At 40.6% G+C, this 16,984-nt stretch overlaps 1 long non-coding RNA gene across 3 annotated transcripts in view; it reads left to right on the forward strand.

Annotated features, from left to right (window-relative positions):
• Positions 1–20: 20 nt before the first annotated feature.
• LOC131836076 (uncharacterized) overlaps positions 21–16,984 on the forward strand; it is a 66,645-nt gene continuing 49,681 nt past the window's right edge. For 2 of the 3 annotated variants that reach the window (XR_009355499.1, XR_009355500.1), the window contains exons 1-2: positions 21–70; positions 2,148–2,263. This is a non-coding gene — a long non-coding RNA (uncharacterized LOC131836076). Of the gene's footprint in view, positions 71–2,147; positions 2,264–5,743; positions 5,957–16,984 lie in introns of those variants that run through there. The other variant, XR_009355501.1, reaches the window with a different exon arrangement.

Here is a 16,984-nt window from a genome sequence, read left to right on the forward strand (position 1 = left end):
ATAGACACCCATACTTCTTGGCTGAAGCTAAAGGCCCCCTAACGGAGAAACCGGTTCTACGGAACCCGAGGTGAGACAACCTGAGTCAGGGTTCACAAACGCTGATTTGGATAACCCTAAAGCAGGGTTTTTAGAGGTTACCTCGGCTTTAGAAACTGATCCTTGTTTGGGGAACTGATAGTGATGCTCAAATCTTAGCACACAGGGAGTTAGACACCCAAAGAAGACCTGTCATGAGGGACTTGAGTGCGGGAGGAATGCGAAGTCCGCGGGAGGCGGCAGCTGCAGAAGGGGCACTCGTTGGGATTTGGAGTAAGGTCCACGCATGGCTGAATTGTTGGTGATGCTGTTGAGAGCAGGACTGCACAACCGCACCGCTGTGCCTGGGCTGCTGTAACATTCTCAAACAGCAGCGATCCCATCAAGATGTACACTTTTTTTTTTTTTTTTTTTTTTTTTCTGGGACGTGATTCATTTAGGGCAAGAGACCGGTACTCAATTTAAATACAAGCAATAGAGCGAACGTTTACTGTCACTCCGCCTCGCCCCCAGGGAAACTCGGTGCGAGTAGCGACAGAACTTCACCTGCCTTATCCACTGTTGCAGCCCTGTCGCCTAGCAATATTTGTCCAATGAAGGAATTTAAGTAGGGAAAGTTTTTTTTTTAGAATCATTTTGCCCCTTTTGGAGTTCAGTCCTTGGGTAGTCTACCTTTTTCCCAAATCTAAAGATGATTCCCTGAAGAAAGGGAACAAAATGGAAGTGAAGCATTTTTCTGTGTCGTAACAACTAGTGAGCGCCTGCTGTGCAATATGGGATAAGATAAAGAGCAAAACCGGACAGTTTAGGGGAAGAGAAAATTAAACAATTGTATTAGTGGGGTTATAATTAATCAACAGAAAGGTGTAGTAAAGCAGGGAATACTAATCGATGATAGAGTATAGTAAAAGATCCTTCGTGCGCGGAGGGGCAACACAGCAATGATTGATCAGAAGAATCAGTAGAAATTGGTAAAAAGTGAAAGTGGGGTGGTGGAGTGGGACCAGCATTCAGGAAATAAAAGCACTGCAGAAAAGCCATCGATTTTTAACAGGAACCAGTGCATCAGAGACTAAACTGAACCTACTCCTACTCGTTTCTTTTTGCTAAAGAAATAACTTTTTAAAAATTACTTAACTTGGGGTGCCTGGGTGGCTCAGTCGTTAAGCGTCTGCCTTGGCTCAGATCATGATCCCAGAGTCCTGGGATGGAGCCCTGCATCAGGCTCCCTGCTCAGCAGGAAGCCTGCTTCCCCCTCTCCCACTCCCTCTTCTTGTGTTCCCTCTCTCGCTCTGTCTCTTTATGTCAAATAAAATCTTTTAAAAAAAATTACCTAACTTAAAAAAAAATTACTTACGTTGTCTTTAGCCTCCTCCCCCCACTCCAAACTTCACATTGTTTTGGATTTTAGATGTCTCAGATTTCCTTTTCTTAAATATGGATACTGCTCTTGAACCTTAAGTGCCTTTTCTGTGTCATAATCTTTTTTTCAAAGCTGAGCTCTTTGATTTTATTTCTTTTGTCTCCTTCCTTTTAACATGAAATTATTGGCTCTTAATGATAGTAACATAATTACATATTTGCCTTATCCATGTATACATGTATACACACATACATATATATATAAATAATAACAATATTGCTAAAACTGCTGAGTGAAGCTTAAGTTTGTGTGTTTCTTTTTGTCCTCATGCTGTGTCCCATTAGGATGTACTAGCAAAGTACCCTGTACATACCCTGAACTGCACCTAATTCTTCTTCTTAGTTATATGTAGATGGAAGTTTATTCAACTATGCCTCTATGGCTAGATACATGGGGTATTTCCAGTCTTTTGGTATTACAGAAGTTCTGTGTGCATAGACAATATGCTTTTGCTAATGGCTCATTAGCATAGAATCCTGCCAATGGAATTGCTAGGTAAAGGAACATGTTATTTTGTTTAATATTGCCAAATTCACCTTCATAGGGGTTGTGTGATTTTATATTCACACTTGCAACTTATGAGAGTTCCTGTTTCCCCACAGCCTCTCCAATAGAGTGGATTTTTGCTAATTTGATAGGTAGCAAATGGTATATGATTACAGTTTTACATTTATCTTTTTATAAGTGAGGTGGAGCATCTTTTCAAATGACACGTGCATACAGTGAAGTATGATGAGTCTTGAGGAATGTGGCGGATACACGGCTATGAAATGAAGTGGAACAAGCAAGGCCCAAAAGAAGGTATATAGTATGCTACTTTTTGTGTAAAAGGGGGCTTAGAAATACATACACAAGTAGGCACTTGTTTTTATTTCCAAAGTAAATATAATAGATAAGCCAAAATCTCATAAAAATGGTAACCAATAGATGGAGAGCAAGGCCTGTTTTCCAACGGATGATCTCTAAAAAAATTTTGGAAACATTTTACATATTAGCCCAATGTGAAATACTCTGAACACTTTTAATGACTTTTATTGGACTTTCTGCTTTGCATTTTTGTTTGTTTAAATTGTAATCAATCTCTTCCCTTAATACTCTAGATTCTAAGTCATAGGTAGAAATGTTTACCCCCCTCTCAGGTTATAAAGGACTTCACTTATTTTATTTTTTTAGTACTGGTATGGTTTTCTTTCTTTAAAAAAAATATATCTCTGATCCATTTGGGATTTATCCAATGTAGAATAAAGAATGGAATTTTCCCTTTTTCCATATGGCTATCCAACCATAGACATTTTTATTTCATCTCACTTCAGCAAACTCCCACACCTATCTCCAAAAGTAGCAAAACACTACTACTGAAAGCCCCATAGAGTACAGACAGTCCCCAACTTATGATTGTTCAACTTAAATTTTTTTATTTTATGATTGTATGAAAGTCATATGCGTTTTATAGAAATCATTTATCAGCTTTTGAATTTTGATCTTTCCTGGGGCTAGCATTATGCAGTGAGCTATTCTCTCACAATGCTGGGCAGTGACAGCAAGCTGCAGCTCCCAGTAACCACACCATGACCAGAGCAAACAACCCATACACTCCTACCATGCTGTACTCATACAACCATTCTGTTGTTCACTTTCAGTACAATATCCAAGAAATTACACAAGATAGTCAACACTTTATTATAAAGTAGGCTTTGTGTTTGATGATTTTGCCCAACTTAGGCTAACGTCAGTGCTCTGAGCATGTTTAAGGTGGGCTAGGCTAAGCAATGATGTTCGGTAGGTTAGGTGTATTAAATGTATTTTTGACTTAGTGTTTTCAACTTACGAGTTTATTGTGATGTAACCTCACTGTTAAGTTGAGGAAAATCTGTATATTGAAAAAGTCAAGGGTTATCATCTTTATTGAATCATAAGACTTTGTTTTTAGTTAGTGCCATCATATGGCACACACCATTTTCTTTATCCAGTAACTCACGTAGCTCTCTTTTCTGTGAAATCAATCAAGTTTCTGTTAAACTACCTCCCGAAAACTTCTTCCTGTATCCTTGCTTTGAAAAAAGGTGACTGGTTTAGCTTCTCAAATTAGATCCAGAGGTGATTGTCCTTGAAATCACTGCCTCTGAGGCCTGACACTTTGCACAGGCACGAAACTCATTTATTAATAAAACAGAACCATTTGAGGAAACATCTGTCTTAAATTTGGACTTGACCTAGGTGGAAAACAATACGGTGATTTCCTCAGGTCACTGGAGTTCTCACCAGAATAATGGACACTGTGGTGCTTCACCTAGATCTGATCCCTCTAGAGCTGAGGTCCTTGTTCCCCCACTTGCAAGAGTGTTAGCCACTGATGGCTCATAGCCCAACTCTTAAATGACTGACAAAAATGCCAAACATAAAATAATAGCTTCCTGAGACTATATAAGTGTTCTGGAGTAAGAAACTGGAAGACTTTTTAATTTTTTTTAAGGTACAGGAAAAATGAGATGGAAAAGGATAATGATAGATAAACACAAATGACTAGGGATGCCTGGGTGGCTTAGTTCGTTAAGCATCTGCTTTCAGCTCAGGTCATGATCCCATATGAGGTCCTGGGATCCAGCCCCAAGTCAGGCTCCCTGCTCAGCGAGAAGCCTGCTTCTCTGTCTCTCACTCCCCCTGCTTATATTCCTTCTCTTGCTGTCTCTCTCTCTCTCTCTCTCCCTGTCAAATAAATAAATAAAACCTTTTTAAAAATGACTAAATTAAAACTGTAAGTATATAAAGACTTAGAAGTTTTTGGTCTTTTACAAAGCTAAATAATGGGCAGTTTATAGTGCTTTCAATCATAGGACAGACCTGATTAGATAAATTACTGTGTATCAATTACCTGGGTCATATATATATTTACTGATTTGGAAGATATTTAGGATATAATTTGAGAAAAAGGAAGTCACAACATTGTATATAGAATATGTTGTTTCTTTTACATGTGTATGTAAAGAAAAATAGAAAGTTATTAACAGTGATCATTTTTCAGTGGTATCATTTGCATCCTTCTTTGTGTTTTTCTATTATCATCTGATTTTTTAATAGTGAGTATATGAGGTTGAATTCTATCCCCCCAAAAGTTATGTTGAAGTTCCAACCCTCAGCTTGTCAAAATGTGACCTTATTGATGTATGTACTTCGTTAAGATGAGACCACACTAGAATAGTGTGGACTTAGAACACAAGTAGTATCCTTATAAGAAGAGGAGAAACAGCCGTGTAAAGTGAGAATGCCATGTGATGATGGAGAAAGAGATTCAAGTGTTATGTCTAAGAACCACCAAGGATTGGGGCACTTGGGTGGCTCAGTCAGTCAAGCATTTGCTTTCACCTCAGGTCATGATTCTGGGGTCCTGAGGTCGAGCCCCATGTCAGGTTCCCTCTCCTTCTCCCTCTCCTTGGCTGCTTTCCCTGCTTATGCTCTGTCTCTCAAACAAATAAGTAAAATATTTTTAAAAAATAGAACCACCAAGGATTGATGCTTGAAGGCTCCCACCAGAAACTAGAAAGAGGTAAGGTGAAATCAATACCTCAATTCTAGACTTCTAGTATCCAGAATTGTGAGGGAATAAATCTCTGTTGTTGAAAAGCCATTCATTTTTTGATATTTTGTCATGGTAGTCCTAGGAAACTAATATATAAGTGTTACTTTATAATCATTAAAAGTCAAGTTATTCCCATTTCGAAAGTTAATTGGAGTTATAATCCATATGAAGGAAGACAACCCTTGAAGGCCAGCACAAAGATGATTTTTCTCACAGAACATTTCCTGTTGGTCCCAAGGAGCAACACTAGGGCCCTTATCCAGAGCAGCTCCTGTTGAATAATCTATTTGCATGCCTTACCTTTCCTTTTCTGTATTTAAGTCTCTCAGGAAGTTAGGGACCAGGTTCATGTTTACTTCCCACAAAGTATAGCCTGAAACTTGGACATTCCCAGTGAATGCTTTTTAGATGGATGGTTGAGGAATTCCTCTAAGTAAGAAAATCTTTCAGTTGCCACTCTTAGAGAATAGGGTCAACAAACTAACACATGAAAGCAAGAAAACACCTTGAGGGTGGAAATTAAGACTAGATTTGGGATGAGAGGAAGACTAGATGTGGGGATTGAAGCCAGTCTCTTTGCCGTGGGATCCGTAGGGGTCTTTAATACACCATTGAGTATTGGGGCGTTCCAAAAAGAGGAGGGAATTAGGCTGCATATCCCAGTATTTGCTGAATTCTTTATACTTTTTTCTGTCATTTCAAAGAATTTGGTGTCTGGTGTTTGGGGAATAGCTTCGGTGCACTCTGCACCGTGTTTGGATAAACCTGGTAAGAACGCCCTTCAGGGCTCTTCTCATTTTCCTATCTCTGCACGCACACTATGTCTCTAACCTTTAGTCACATGTTTTTGTGGTCCCTCAGATCTAAGAAATGCCACCATAACTGTAGATCATGTTTATTTTTTTAATTAAAGAATACAGAATGGGGGAAGTAATATTTTGAAATCATCAAAGGTCTTTTGAAGACAGGTATTCCATCAATCTAAAATGTGACTGGCCATGCTTGCTTGGCCCTTGGAGTGAGCAGATAAGGATAAGGTTTATGTCAGAATAAGGCAGGGGTAGTGTGCTTTTTGGACCCTCCAAAAAGCAGACACCAAGACATGATTAGATGTGCAGGAGATTTGTTCAGGGCAATGCTTGTGAAGGAGAAAAGAGGAAGCAGGCGTAAGGGAAGAGCCTCACATCGTGATGCAGGTCGCACACCTGCAAGGAGAGGGAAGGAAGTTTAGATGGGAAAGAATCTCCAATTACAGAGCTGTTCTAAGACATTCTGGCCGGACTGATGGGGTGTTCCTCACATAAAGTCACATGGAATTCTATACCTCCATAGGAATGGGTTAGCAAACCCTTAGTAACCCTAAGTCATGGTCTGGGAGTAGCCCATAGTGCAAATACCATGGTGGATCCAGAGGGCCAGCAGCTGGGACGATCCACCAACTGTGCTCCTTGTAGCAGGATAGCTGAGGGGTGAGTTTTTATGGCCCCCAGAGGGAATGAAGTGAGATGACCAGGGTTTGAATCCCAGCTCTACCACTTAATTACGGGAAAGTTATCTAACTTGTCTAAGCTCCAAATTCCTCATCTGTAAAACGGAAATTATTCAGGTATTCACCTCAGAAAGTTATGAGAATAAAAAGATTCTAAAATTCTTAACGTTTTGCCTGGCACACAGAAGACCTCAGTAAATACAAACTATTATGATTACAGGTACTTAGAGCTGCCACAAAGTCAGAAGGCACCTGCGTGGATCAGTTAGTTAAGCATCTGCGTTCAACTCAGGTCATAATCCCAGGGTCCTGGGATAGAGTTTTGTGTAGAGCTCCTTGCTCAGTGGAGAATCAGCTTCTCCCTCTCCCTCTCCCTCTGCCCCTCCCCTGTGATTGTACTGTTTCTCCCATGCTCTCTCTCCCTCTCTCTCAAAATAATAAAATCTTTAAAGAAGAAGAAGAAGAAGAAGAAGGAGAAGAAGAAGGAGGAGGAGGAGGAGGAGGAGAAGAAGAAGAAGTCTCAGCCCTCAGGGAGTTCTGACAGCTGGATAAAATGCTAAAAGGTGAGAGAAAGTCTACACTGTATGTGAAGCTCTATCTTCAGGTTCTTTCTTTCTTGTTCTTTCTTATTCCTTCATTCTTTCTTTCTTTCAGTTTTTATTTATATATTTGACAGAGAAAGACACAGCGAGAGAGGGAACACCAGCAGTGGGAGTGGGACTTCAGGATAATGATCTGAATGGAGACAGATGCTTATCAACTGAGCCACCCAGGCAACCCTCCAGGATCTTGCATTTTGTGATCCCTTTCCCCCTGCTTCTTTGAACAAAGACTCTCTCTGCTGAACTTCCCTCCCAAATGCTTGCTGTAAGAGGAAAGGATAGCATTCCCATTCCTGCCCCCGCCCCAGAGTCACACCACATCCGGTCCTGGCGAGTTTCCCTTAAACAGTTTAGAGTATTTATCTATTTATCTTGTGTACCTCTTAAGGAGGTCAATAATGCTGTAAACAGAGTAGAGCTCCTGGCTCAATCAAGCAAGAATATTGAAAAGGTCATGGCTGTAAAGTACCTCATCACTATAATGCACAGAATATATGAGGCATTAAAATCCCTAATGCCTAGACTTTTGATTAGAATTTATGGATGAGCAGAATGAACTACCTCAGTACATTTTTTATGGCTGAAATTAAAACAGGGGTGGATTCACTTAACCTCTGCCAGCAGCCTTCACTTCACTGAACTGCCTTCAGTGTTCAGAGAATCCTGTCTGTACAGAACCCAACGTTTTGGGTAGTAGTTACTGCTTTGGCGCCTTCCCTGAAAAGAGAGAGAAAAAAGGATAGGTGATAATAGAACCAGCTGGTGAGACATCCTTACGCATTCGAGACCAGGCTGATGGTGAAGGGAGTGCTGATGGTTTCTCAAGGACTTTGAGCACCTAGCCCCTGGCGTCCATAATGGTGACCAGCTCAAATGCACGACCTGTCCTTCCACTGGCCATGCAGCAGGGACAGCTCTCCACAGATTCTGTTCCTCTGCACCACACCAAGCAAAGGTGGTCGTTAACTAAAGATAGTGGCCTCCCAGCCCAGGAAGAGTGGACATAAAGAACATGAAGTCACGTGGATATTTCAGGACAAGAAGAGAGTCTTTACTACCTGAAGGAATTCTGGATGAAGCAGGGAACAGGGCCTGATTTGGAAATATTTCTAGGAAATGTTTTCTATGAAAAATTATGGAGGAAAGAGCTTATTCAGCCGCATAATCTTAACACCAAAGTTATCAGGTGTTAGTTTGTAACCTTTTGAAAACCTTGGATTCTTCTGCTGTGTGAGGCACCGTCAAGGGAAGAGACAGAGGGAACAAGCCAGACATTAATCCTCACAGCAGCCCTATGAAAGTAGGTATTGTCCCTATTTTACAGATGAGAGAGCTGAGGCTGAGAGAGGTGAAGAAAGTTGTACAAGACCCTAAGATGTTAATTGGCAGAGCTGAGATTCCAATCTCATCTTCCTGGCTCCAAAGTCCATTCCCAACGTCATACACAAAACTGATTGCAACAACTTCCCTGTGGGGATCACAGGCAGCCTTGGGAGCAGCCTTGATTCAAAAGTCACCACCTTTTGATTTGAGTGGCAACCAAAAACCTGTCTTTCTAAACATGTGTCTCTCACTAATCTCTGTAATTTCCTATGAGTAGCTGGGTACTTTAGTTCTGGTTTTCTTTTAAAATGCAAATTATCCAGAGAGATGAGACACTTCTTATAAATAAGTCTTTCAGATACCTTTTTCTTTTCTTTTCTCTTTCTTTCTCTCTCTCTTTCTTTCTTTTTCTTTTTCTTTCATTCTCTTTCTTCCTTTCAGAGAAAGAGAGAGGGCAGTGCACCTGGGTGGCTCAATCAGTTAAGCCTCTGCCTTCGGCTCAGGTCATGATCCCAGGGTCCTGGGATAGAGGCCTACATCAGGCTCCTTGCTCAGCAGGGAGCCTGCTTCTCCCTCTGCTGCTCTCTCTGCTTGTTCTCTCTCTCTCTCTGACAAATAAATAAATTAAATCTTTGAAAGGGGATGGGGTGGGGAGAAGGGGTGGAGGGGCAGAGGGAGAGGGAGAATCTTAACAGGCTCCACACTCCACACAGAGGCCAAGGAAGGGCTCAGGCGCAGGACCCTGAGATCATGATCTGAGCCAAAATCAAGAGTTGGATACTAACTGGCTGAGCCACCCAAGTGCTCCAGATACTTTATTTTCTCAAGGACAATCTTGATAGAATTAGACCATGGTTCACCTGGGGAGGAAACAGTGGGGTTTACAGAGGAAATGGCAAAAAAGAAACAGTTGGAGGTGTCAAATACATGAATCTATTTCAAAATTTTACCTGAGGCTGACCTCAGTGATCCCTTTTGCTTTTTAGGAAGAGTAAGTTCTCTATTTTAAAATGTACATGCCGATTTCATTGTATTGTTGTAGGACAAGGGCCATGGGTATGTGGAAGACTAAGGGATTTGTATAAACGAATCAATATAAGGAAGGTGTGGTGTGGTGCTAGTTCAATCTGTAAATGACTTCATTTTTTGTGACCAAATTCACTCTTCCTAATCCACATGGCTTCATTCTCTTGACCATTTATCAAATGTGAGGAAAAAAATATCTGGACACTAGAAACACTAGAGACCAAGTTATATAGACCAAATTTGTCATCTAACGTAAGGTCTAATATTGCAAACTGAAAGAATTGCCTTCTAGGAAAAGACTGAACACATTTTTTTGTGTGATTTTCAACATTATTTTCTTGTATTAGAAACATTGTTTCTATCAATCCTTTTTTTTTTCTTTTAATAAGTGCTGTATTAGAATTTACCAGCAGAGGGGAGTAAAGGAACACAAAATACCTTTCAGTTTAGGATACGTGTTGTGCATAAACAGGGTGGCAAAGTCTGCAAACCCATGCCTTTTTATAAGCCAGTGGATCCAGATGAACACATTAAATTTTATGGACATCTCAGTCATTAATAGAGGCAAACAGATCTATAGGTCATAAAGGCATTATTGACCTTCTTGATTGGCAGTTTAAGAGATGAGAAGAATGGATTTTTTTAGTGCATTTTGGCCAAGTTTGCCAAGTATAAAGTTTTATTTTCCAAGTCTCCTGAAGCTGTAGTGAAATTAACTGTACTATACTCAAATAAAAATTTTTCTTAATTTTGTATGCCTATTTCTGAGTATTCATTTAAAAGGAAATTCCGATGAGATGGATTTCTTAAGACCACTCTATATCATGGTGGATGGAAATATGACTTGTACAAACTGTACCTCAAACACATACAGCCTTTCCTTAGACAAAGAGTGGATGTGGGAACACAATCTGATGCCAGTTTGAAATACATCAGAAGTGCGTGAGCACTCACACATGCACCCACACAACCTTTGAGAAGCCAGTTATTCACCTCTAGATGAAAGCTAGTTAATGTTCCAAACCCTATTTCCCTGTATTGTGAAAGAAGGAGACTTTGGGGATTAGAATTATGAACCCTTACCTAGACAGAATAGATTGCACGTTCATTGTCAACAACCTGAGATGCCTGGTGAGTGATTCGTGTGCTGCATTAGAGACAAAAAGATACTGAGGAGGCCATTGCAATCAAGCTGAGGAGACCACTGAGAGTGTATTTGGCAATGAGATATCTCTTGTAGGAAACCTGAAGGCCAATCACCAATAAACGAGAATCCCGATATCTAACCAAGGTGCTATTCACCAACTTTCTCCTTCCTTTTCATTCATTCCGTAGTTCTCCTAGAGTGGTGTTAAAAGATAAACTGAGACGTGTTAAATAATTTAAGATTTTACTTGAACAAAAGTCTATTGGAATCCTGCAGTTCCAAACTGGGAGTGGTTAGGTGTGTTTCACCGACAGGCGCTCAGGGAGAGACTTTTAATAAAGAAAAGGTGAAAACAAAGCAAGGAAATTATTGATTGGCTATAGCCTAGTTGGCTGTTTGTGATTGGTTGTTCTTGGGTTTTGACTTTGTAAACTTGCGGCATTTACAGGCTTGGATAAGTTCACTTAGGCTGCCAAGGCATGAGAGCCACTTCGGTCCAACGGTCTCTTTATTTAAATTAACAGTGGTAACTAGAGTTTTGTGCTCTTACCAGGAGTTCTATCTGGTAGGCCAGAGAAGGAAAATGTCAGCTTTAGATTTCACTTCATGAAGTGTCCACTCCTCAGTTTCATTCTCATTGGCTCTTTATACAGGATCTAGGAGTCATACCGTCCTCTTTGTCTTAACGAACATGCTGTATACGTTGTTAATTACCTGGTTTAACAGGTATGAAGGTCTTATATTCATATGATGTTTTCCAGTCCCAGCATGTCAAGTGTTGGTAGAAAGACTTAATGTATCACCCATGGACCCACGGATGGTTCCAGAATGTGTTGTCATTTGCTAAGATAGGCTTGATTTGTTCCTGGTCTTAGTGAGGGTTTTAGAGCTCAGCTCACCAGGAAATCAAGGAATTCTGGAACTTCTGGGGAAGGGTGAAAAAAATGGAATGTCAGCTAGGCTTCAAAGATAAAGAATACGAGTATTAAAAGGGGAGTAAAAAGGCAATCCATGTAGGAGAAAGCGATTCGTTAGAGCACAGTTCTACACTAGACAGGACCTGATGAGTTATGAGGAATGATGAGTGATAGCAGTGTTCAAGTAGTGGAGACCCCTTAGTCTCCCAGAGTTGAAGGGATGCCTGAGCAAAAAATATGGAGAAAAGAAAAGACACTGTTTTGGGTCTAACACATATACACGGGACTGACTCCAGCAGGTTTCTCTCTTTCTCCCTAAATTAATAAATCTAGATGTATTGAATGGCTAAGGATAATGACTGTTTCAGAGTTTGGGAAGTAAATGAGAATATGTATGCAAGCCTCCCAGGCTACAGTGGGTATCTAACTGATATTAACTTCCTTTCCATTCCCCAGTCATCAAAATCTATCCCCAAAATACCATTCTCTAAGAAAATGGCAGTTGGTAAGCATTAAATGTTATAAATCTCAGAGTGTTCCACAAAGCACATTATCCTTAGGAATTTTAATAATAAATATAAACATAAATAATAAATACTATATTTCTCTCTCACCCTCTTGTGCTCTGTGCCCAAGAAAATAGTCCCTTCAAGCTCATAAAAAAGGTTCACACTTAAATTCTATCAATAATTCGTTAAGACAAATCTTTTCTATTTTTCTCTAGCAACAGACGCGCGATGCAAATGTACAATGGTTGGGAATGTTTCTAAATGAAATCACTCTAACAACTCAAGCATTTCCCCGGCTTCTGTTCTGGAACACACATAGGTACTATTTTTGTAATGTGGGCTAAATGCCTTAAAATGAATTTCACTGTTAAGGAAACAATTATCCCTTGGTTTGATGGCAAATTTTCCCTTTCATAAGGACCGCCAAGTTTATGGGGGAGAAGGGGAAAGCAAAATGAAGTATGGTGTTACGTTTGCACTTAGAGTAAGGTTATTTTGTGTGTCGGGCCATTTTGATAGATAATGTTAGATAGTGACATGGTCGCTTAGCAACCCTGTCATGGAGAAACCCAGGATTCCTGTTTTACCGGGAAATCATAAGGAGCGATACCTAGGAGAGTCCATCTATTCTTTTTGGTGATTTTTTACAAATCACCAAATTGAACTCTTTGGAGTTCAAATGAATCGGATAGGGTTAGAAATTTAGATAGTAGGATTTGTATTGGTGGTGGTGTTCTAATAATGGAGAAAAGATATTGATCGATTTTTAGTCTTGGCTGAGTACTAAAAGACTTGCTCTCAAGTACAAGAAGGAGTGATTTCCCCTTACACAGGACAGCTCCATGCCCAGAACAGCTGTTCTTACCTCCTCTTGCCCAGTGCTAACGTCTCCACTTGGACTTTTAAACCTGGCAAATTTTTCACTTCAGGATTCTGTTAAATCAATTTCTCACCCTTCTCTTCCATTTCCAGTTTTTCCTTCCAGCCTAGAAACATACTCATGTCAGAAAAAAGCCAACAAAAAAAGTAAAAACAGAAAACGTGCTTTCAGCTCTCCAGTTACCCTCCCATCCTTTCCCACCCCCCCACCTTTGTTTAAAAAAATATTTTATTTATTTATTTGACAGACAAGAAATCACAAGTAAGCAGAGAGGCAGGCAGGGAGAGAGAGGAGGAAACAGGCACTCTGCAGAGAGCCTGATGTGGGGCTCATTCCCAGGACCCGGGGATCATGACCTGAGCCAAAGGCAGACACTTCAACCCACTGAGCCATCCAGGCACCCCACCTCCCCTTTTCCACATTGATGGTTTTCAGCTCCTCACCTCCCTCGAGTCACCGCAGTCTGAATCCTACGGCCTTTAGTCCACTGAGAATGCTCTCGCCACGGTGACGATAATCTGGCTGCCAAATTCACTGGACAGTTTTCAGTCAATCTGTCACTTCTCTGGCCAACCTGGGACCTCTTTCCTTCTGGCTCTTCTGACCTTTCCACAGGTCTCTCTCATCCTGTCAATGCTGGGCTTCCGTGAGTTTTATCCTCAGTCTTCTCCTCCTGTGCTGTGTGGTCTGCTGAGTGAGGTCATCCCCTCCCGTGGGCTTCACTCATTATCTGTGGTGACTTCCAAATCTACATTGTTCTGGCTCAGACCTCATTCTGGAGCTCCAGGCTCATTTCCAGCTACCTTACAAATAGCTCTCCTTCTGCATCTCCTCGTCTTCCTAGTGCCCGCACCTCAATAGCACCAACAGCCTGCTCGCCCCCACCCTTTTGTCTCATCTCCCTTAGGGCCATCACAAATCAGAAGTCTGAGTATTCCCAGATGCCTTCCCTTCCATTATACGCCACATCAAGCAACTCGTCAGGGCCCATATTCACCTCCCACATTCACGTTCACCAGAGTTCATATTCAACTCAAGTATCTTTTGAATCTGGCCTATACTAACATCCCTATTTCATTCAGCCTGTGTTCAGGACAACTGAAATTTCCCAGTTGTCCTCCTCATCATCAGTCTTGTCCTCTCCACCTCTTCCTGCACCCATCCATCTCACTTCCCTGATGATGGAATTAACACTTTCTGGAACATGGCATACCAATGCTTCACATTTTGTTCTTGCCTACATGTTAGCATCAACTCTACTATTTGCCTTGTCACACTCCTTTATGCCTTTGTCACACTCCACTGCATATCCTATGCTCTGACCATCTCCAAGAGAAATATCCTGTGGTTTCCTAAATTAAATGTCCTTCCATTCCTTTGTACTTTTACATATGCAAAACCCTGGGCCTCCCCCTTCTGCTTCTCTGCCTTAAGAAATTTATACTTTAAGAATCAGTTCAGCCATCACCTTCTTGGGGTTCTCTCACCAGGGAGGACTTAAGTACTCCTTCCTTAGTGCTCTGTCACAATTTATCTGAATGTATTTTTTTTTAAAGATTTTATTTATTTATTTATTTGACAGAGAGAGAGAGATCACAAGTAGGCAGAGAGGCAGGCAGCGAGAGAGGAGGAAGCAGGCTCCCTGCTGAGCAGAGAGCCCGATGCGGGGCTCGATCCCAGGACCCTGAGATCATGACCTGAGCCGAAGGCAGTGGCTTAACCCACTGAGCCACCCAGGTGCCCCTATCTGAATGTATTTTGACATTTATCACTCACATATGTGATGTAAATGTAATGTACTTACAGATGTAAGTATTTACAGATATGTCCTTGATGAAACTGTTAGCTGTCTGATGGCATGCAAGAAGTCTATTTTTAAAAAGTCCTTATATCCCCTTTTCCCTAGCACAATGTAGGTGCTGAGTGAATTCACTCAGAAGACTGAGTGAATGAATGAACAAACATAAATTATTTCAATAGTGAACATTAGAGGACAAGAAAACAGACCCTAGTAGAGATTGTGTAGCCTGTTAGTTAAAAATCAGTAAGATTTGGGGTACCTGGGTGGCTCAGTCAGTTGAGCACCTGAGTCTTGATTTTGGTTTAGGTCGTTATCTCAGCATCATGGGATTGATTTCCACATCAGGCTCTACACTCAGCAGAGTCTGCTTGGGATCTCTCTCACCCACCTCTCTCCCTCCCCCGCCACCTCTAAATAAATAAACAAGCAAACAAATAAATAAACAAATAAAATCTTTTTAAAAAAAGAATGAAAAATCATAAGATTCACACCATTAGGATAGCTATCAGATAAACAGAAACTAGCAAGTCTTGGCGAGAATTTGGAGAAATCAGAACCCTTGTGCAGTACTGGTGGTACCTCAAAAAGGCTCAACCACTATGGAAAACAGTATGGTGGGTTTTTTTTTTTTTTAAAGATTTTATTTATTTATTTGTCAGAGAGAGAGCAAGCGAGAGCGAGCACAGGCAGACAGAGTGGAAGGCAGAGTCAGAGGGAGAAGCAGGCTCCCTGCAGAGCAAGGAGCCTGATGTGGAACTCGATCCCAGGATGCTGGGATCATGACCTGAGCCGAAGGCAGCTGCTTAACCAACTGAGCCACCCAGGTGTTCCGTTTTTTTTTTTTTTTTTTTTTTTTAATTGAAAATACAACTACCAGCAATCCCAGTTCCGGGTACGTATCCAAAACGATTGAAAGCAGGGTCTTGAAGAAATATCTGCACACCCGTATTTATAGCAGCGTTGTTCACAATAGCCAAGAAGTGAAAGCAATGCAAATGTCCATCAACAGAGGAATGGATAAAGAAAACATGACTTACACATACAATGGGGTATTATCCGGCCTTCAGAAAGGAAGGTATTCCCGTCATGATACAACATGGATGAAATTTGAGGACATTATGCTAAGTGAAAGAAGCTAGTAACGAAAAAATAAATATTGTGTTATTCCACTCATATGATATATGTGAACCAGTCAGATGTTTAGAAACAGAAAGAAGAGTGGCGATTACCAGGAGCTAAGAAATGGAGAAAAGGGCGTTGTTTAATGGATATAGAGTTTCAGTTCTGCAAGATGAAAAAGTTCTGAAGATCACTGCAAATATTCTTAACACTACTAACCTGTACGCTTAAAAATAGTTACCAGGGTAAATTTTATGTTTTGTGTTTTGCCATGATAAAAAAAAAACCAACAAAAGCACAATACACAGTATATTTGACATGGTTTAGATACTGTCTGCAGGCCAAGGGCTTGATAGGAAGACATTTATGACTTTCGCTTTCATAGTTCATATCAGGCTGAATGCATTTATATTATTTACCTTGAATGCTTTTCTTTGAAAAAAATTCTATAATAACAGATAGCATAATATTTGGATAGAATAATAAAACATAACAACTTGAATTGCCTTGGGTGGATTATAATATGGCATGAATAACCAAAAAATTCCATTTCCTTTCTCAGGAAGGGTGCTGTACCCTTTCACCATCTCATCATTTTTACTCATCTTTGAGTAGCATGTAGTGATTGATAGAGTTCAACATTAACAGACCCAGCAGTAGTTCTGTTGGAGCTTATAGTCTGAACGCTATGACCCAATGCAGACAATTACCTAGAAAGCTTAGACAGTCGACCAAAGGGTGCACATGAAAATATACACACATGCACATGAACATGCACACTCGCACAGACACACACCCCACTTGGGGAAGCTCTTGACGCATCCATGAGTCAGGTTCTTGAATAATTAAGTAATATTGAGAAAATACGTATCTCCCTAAGAGGCATATGTTGAGAAAATGTTTCTAAAGAAGAAGGTAAAGCAGGAACTTCAAAATGTCTCTACCCATCTTCATTGACCTAAAAAGGTTGACATGAAATCTACAAAGAGCAATCAGCACTCATCCAAAAAGTGGACCTCCCTTTGAGCTGAGTTTTTGGTCTTTAATGATCCTTTAACAGCAGGAAACATCTCACATGTTCCCTTTAGGGTTTCAGAAATTTCCTTTTTCTGAACCTATACATTTTTTATCT

Source organism: Mustela lutreola, chromosome 7 (genome assembly GCF_030435805.1).
Source record: "Mustela lutreola isolate mMusLut2 chromosome 7, mMusLut2.pri, whole genome shotgun sequence".
NCBI lineage: Eukaryota > Metazoa > Chordata > Mammalia > Carnivora > Mustelidae > Mustela > Mustela lutreola.